General features: G+C 40.3%; 1 long non-coding RNA gene across 1 annotated transcript; it reads right to left on the bottom strand.

The window, feature by feature from the left end:
* Nucleotides 1-4,838: 4,838 nt before the first annotated feature.
* LOC103932525 lies at nucleotides 4,839-6,019 on the bottom strand. The gene is made up of 2 exons (XR_007259417.1): nucleotides 5,628-6,019; nucleotides 4,839-5,376 (listed from the first exon to the last, which is right to left on the bottom strand). It is a non-coding gene; the product is annotated as an uncharacterized LOC103932525 (long non-coding RNA).

Here is a 6,019-nt window from a genome sequence, read left to right on the forward strand (position 1 = left end):
GTATATAATACCTAGTATAGAAAGAATTATTCAATTGAAGAAATTCTTTCAAAACAATTATACATTTTATTTTCTTTACATGGCATCAGAGCACCGATTGTGGTGACTCTAGATGTTCATCCCACTTCTGCTACAAACACAAGCCAACTTTTTTTTTTCTTTTTAACGCAAACACAACCAACATGACAGGAAAAGATCAAACACCAACAGAAAAATTTTCTTTTGCCAATGCAGCCAACAGACATGTTGTTGACCTCCACCATGACCACCATATTTCTCATCATGCCACCAATATCAATGCTGACATAACTACAACCCCTATTTCCAGTTGGCGCCCATCCAATTCATTTCACGACCTTTCTAGTGAACAACTACAACAACTTGCTCATATTGTGCCCATGATAAATTTCAATCGTGCTTCCGATAATCATAATGTTTATGCAAATACTCCAGGCCAGTTTTTTGTTTCTGCTCCTTCAGTAAATTCTATATTGACCGAGCCTTGGATTTTGGATAACGGAGCTACGGACCACATCACTTCTTATTCCACACTTTTCACTAAAACTAATTCATCGCCTACACCTATAGTTAATCTACCCACTGGTTCTACCGCCCCAATCACTTCCATTGGCACTATACCATTTAATTCTAACATCACTTTAGATAATGTTTTATGTGTCACATCATTCCGTTTAAACCTTATGTCTGCTAGCAAAGTCACTGATTCTCTAAATTGTTGTCATATTGTTTCCTACTTTTTGTGTCTTGCAGGACATGGCTACTGGGAAGATAATTGGCTTGGGTAAACAGCGTGGTGGGCTTTATTACATATCTCTATTACAGTGGACACCAATTTATTGCCAAGTATCACATCCTTCCAACTTATGGCACCATTCTCTTTCTTGCCTTAAATTAATCTCTCATTTATTGTCTTCGCATAATATTTCTTTTGATAATAATTGTGGTGTTTGTCCCATGGCCAAACAAACAAGACTTCCTTTTTCCTTAGGTTCAATTTCCACTCATACAACATTTGATTTGTTACATTGTCATAAAATTCTCACGCATTCAAGGGCTAGATTTTTCCTTACCATTGTGGATGATTTTACTAGATGCACATGGATATTTCTTATGCAATTTAAATTTGAGACACAACACCTTTTGAAAACTTTCATTTCCTTTGTCCACACACAGTTTAATGCCAATGTTAAAGCAATCAGGTTGACAATGGGTTAGAATTCTTATCCATGAAAGCTTTTTTCCAAAATAATGGCATTGAGTACCAACATACATTCGTATATACTCCATAAAAAAATAGGGTTGTCGAACGTAAACACCGGCACATTCTCACCGTTGCCCGTGCCCTTTGATTCCAATCCAACTTACCCCTTTCCTTTTAAGGTGATTGTGTCTTAACAACTGTATATCTCATTAACCGCATACCATCACCATTAATATCCAACAAATCTCCTTTTGAGCTTTTGTACAACCGACCACCATCTCTCAGTCATTTCTGGGTTTTTGGCTTTCTCTGTTATGCTATTGTTGTCCATCCAACTCAAACATTTGACACTAGTGCCAAACGTTGCATATTTATTGGCTACCGTCTTAGTTAATAGGGTTATACACTCTATGATTTGGACACTCACTCATTCCTTGTCAGTCGAGATGTAAGATTTCATGAAAACATATTCCCCTTTTCAACACCATCTGCCACTCACTTACAACCTCATGATTGACGTCTTTTCTCATCACCTGCGCCCATGTCACTTTCACGCCAACCTATGCCAGCCGCGTCACACACACCAACATGCTTTGTGCTTGACACACGGCAACAATTACCATTCTCACACCCTGCCAACTTACCAGGCCCACTGTCATTTGCCCCCAATGACGACCCACTGAGCCTAATCAACCTTCACCCCACTCCTGACCCCTCACCCCGCCTTAATCTGCTAGCCTCGACCCCACCTTAGTCACTCCCCAACATCTCGCGTCATCTACACGCCACCTGCTAAATGCTTGCCATATGCCAATGGACCATCATCCCTCAACCTCTCGTGTCTTCCAACACCACGCCACTTTAGCCATTACCCACTTCTGTTGGCCCACCATCTACTACCAGCCCACCTTCTCATGATAACACACTATATCCTGCCAGCCCATTCTAATCATACAAGCCCACCTACTCCTCATACAACCACACCCACTGCTAATATTAGCCCGACAGCATCCCTCCCTTCCTAGCCCACCATGGCACATTCACGACATTCCACCCGTCCTACACACCATCTAGCATGGCATAAAGACTACCACATGTCCAACCACGTTAGTCCATCTAACCTGGCGCCTCGTCCTTCAAGTCCTACTGAGCTCACTTCCTATACTCAAGCTATCCAAGATCCTAATTGGCAACAAGCCATGCATGTCGAATTAGAAGCTCAAGAACAAAATAACACTTGGAGTACGAATCATTTGCCTCTTGGTCATAAACCCATCTGTTGCAAGTGGGTCTACAAAATCAAATAAAAAATTGACGGCACCATTGAGCGTTACAAAGATCATCTTGGTGCCAAGGGTTACACTCAAATTGAGGGCGTTGACTATGAGGAGAATTTTTCTTTTACCACCAAATTCACAACACTGCAATGTCTCTTTCTTCCATGGTGATTTGCATGAAGTTGTTTACATGATGCCTCCTCCTGATCTTTGCCGGCAGGGGGAGAACATTGTATATCGGCTCAAGAAGTCTCTTTATGGACTCAAACAAACATCGAGAAATTGGTTTTCTACCTTTTCAACCACCATTCAGAAAGCGGGATACCATCAGCCAAAGGCTGATTATTCCCTCTTCACCAAGACACAAGGTACTTCATTCACAGTAGTGCTTATTTATGTTGATGACATACTTTTCACAGGTAATGATCTTCAAAAGATGAAACACCTTAAAACATTTTTTTTTCTTAAGCGTTTTCACATCAATGACCTTGGAGATTTGAAGTATTTCTTGGGCATTGAATTTTCACGTTCCAAGAAAGGTATTTTCATGTCTCAAAGAAAATATGCATTAGATATTCTGCAAGACTCGGGACTTACAGCTGCACGACCAGACAAGTTTCCAATTGAACAGAATCTCAAATTCACCCCCACAGATATAACACTTCTCAATGACCTAACTTAGTATCGAAGACTGGTTGGGAGGTTAATTTATCTCACTGTCACAAGGTCAGATATAGTCTACTTTATTCGGACACTTAATCAATTCATGCATCAGCTCGAAAGCTACATTAGGATGCTACTTTACGAATCCTCAGATACATAAAATGTGACATCCCACATCGCCCAGGGGTGATCCTTAAATGTATATTCCCATCCCTACCTAGCACGAGGCCTTTTGGGAGCTCACTGGCTTCGGGTTCCGTAGGACCTCCGAAGTTAAGCGAGAAGAGGGCTAGAGCACTCCCAGGATGGGTGACCCACTAGGAAGTTGCTCGTGAGTTCCCAAAAACAAAACCGTGAGGGAATGGTAAGCCCAAAGCGGACAATATCGTGCTACGGTGGTGGAGCGGGCCCGGGAAGTGGTCCCACCCAGGCCGGGATGTGACAATTTGGTATCAGAGCCTATCCCTGGCCGGAAAAGTGCCAACGAGGATGTCGGGCCCCTAAGGGGGGTGGATTGTGACATCCCACATCGCCCAGGGGTGATCCTTAAATGTATATTCTCATCCCTACCTAGCACGAGGCATTTTGGGAGCTCACTGGCTTCGGGTTTCGTAGGAACTCCGAAGTTAAGCGAGAAGAGGGCTAGAGCACTCCCAGGATGGGTGACCCACTGGGAAGTTGCTCGTGAGTTCCCAAAAACAAAACCGTGAGGGAATGGTAAGCCCAAAGCGGACAATATCGTACTACGATGGTGGAGCGGGCCCGAGAAATGGTCCCACCCGGGCCGGGATGTGACATAAAAGGGACATCTGATCAAGGCTTACTATTTCCTGCCTCTAACAATCTTTCCTTGAAAGCCTTCTATGATTCAGATCAGGGAGGTTGTCGTGCCATAAGGAGATCAGTTACAGGGTATTGTATTTTCCTAGGAAATTTTCTCGTCTCATGAAAGTCCAAGAGACAAACCAATGTGCTAGGTCATCAGCAGAAGTTGAATATCGAGTTATGGCCAATACGTGTTTGAAGCTAACTTGGCTACGTTATATATTACAAGATTTAAAGGTCTCACAAGTAGCTCCCACACCATTGTATTGTGATAATCAAGCCACTTTGTTCATTGCAGCAAATCATGTTTCCCAAAAATGTACAAAGCACATAGAAATCAAATGTCACATAGTTTGCAAAAAACTACAAGCTAGAATGATTAATCATTCGCATGTTCCCACTCGTTTTCAATTGGCAGATGTATTTACAAAGGCCTTGGGAAAAGACCAGTTTGTGACACCACGCAACAAGTTGGGAGTTCACGATCTTCACTATCCAACTTGAGAGGGAGTATTAGAACATACACTACAAAAAAAAAAAAAAAAAAAAAAAAAAAAAAAAAAAAGAAGCAATGCACACAATAAATTATTTGTGCCCTTTGATGTCAAAAAGCACCAACAATTGTGCTCATAGACCAATATCAACAATTTAGCTACTATCGTTATGTCTATGCCCTCTATGGGCGTCACCATTGCTGATAGCACACAACATCGCTATTTGTGCTCTAAGAGTTCAGCACAACAGCCTATTTGTGTCTTAATTCTGACAACCATGTCAGATTGACAGGTGACAGAATCATATGCGCACAATTTTCAAATCGTGCCCAATATGTTCTATTTAAAAAAAATATATTAATGTAGAAAATTTGAATTTTCTTTTAAATCAACAAATCCCACAATATACCGTACTTCAGTTATTTACAACAAATCCCACAATATACATGTATTTCAGTTATTCACAACCAAGTCCTTTAGAATCCTATCCTCCCCCACAACACTGCAGCTGATGGACCCAAGTTCTTCGTGCAATGAAGCTCACTTAAACCACATTCCCTTCTTGCTTAAACTGAGAGTCCCACAACTTTTTCTGAATTGACAATAAATCATAACTGAATAAGAATCTTAGTAAAAAGCATAGACTAGGAAATATTTATACCTTACAAATAGCATCCATTTCATCAAAGATGATCGCATGCAAACCACTCTGGTCTCCAAGGGAATTAAGGACATAATGAGATTAGAAATTATTGAAAAACAAGCCTAAGTGCACTTGACATGTATATATTTCCCTTACCGCAAGCCCTTTGATCATTCTCAACATCAGCAAATAGATTCCTACCATTTTTCTTATTTTCACCAACCTGCTCAAAACTTTAGGGCCATTAACAATCTAGCACAATTCACAAAAACAGAAATCTCATCAATCACCAATGCAGATAATAGCTAACTTATCTCTAAGGATAAGTTGCATATCCAAAATCATTCAGACATGCTCAAATGCCTTTGTTAAAATAATGTACTAGCATCAAAATGATGTGTTAAATCATGATTCGACATGGTTCAATGTCTTTCCAGAAAGGAGTGTGGTATAAAGTTATACCAAAAAGATATCAGCGCAACTAGAATAATCAGTTATCTTACTTATTTGTCACGTGAGGAGGTAAAACATGGGATGCAAAAGCTCTTCGAAATATATCTGCAAACTCAGCACCTAAGCCACCAATTCCAAGTGTTTGAAGATTAAACTCCTTGTGCCTGACAATGTTGCTACTTGTAGCTTCATGCTGATTTACAATCTGACGAATTCAGTTCAGAATATCAAATTTCAATACATTATTTGGTATTGTATACTATCTAAAATAATACTGAATGTGTTCACCTGAAAATGGCCATCATATCATGACTCTAATATATGTAGCTAAATAATTGATCAAAGGAGCAAGTGCAAAAAATAAATTGAGAAACAATTGAAGAGATATGATATATACACCCTTAGCAAGAGTAAGGCCAATCCTTTCCAAGAGAAAGAGAGA

This window comes from the organism of the source record quoted next, unplaced genomic scaffold, assembly GCF_019419815.1.
Source record: "Pyrus x bretschneideri cultivar Hongxiangsu unplaced genomic scaffold, Pyrus_bretschneideri_v1 Contig25, whole genome shotgun sequence".
NCBI classification, from domain to species: Eukaryota; Viridiplantae; Streptophyta; class Magnoliopsida; order Rosales; family Rosaceae; genus Pyrus; species Pyrus x bretschneideri.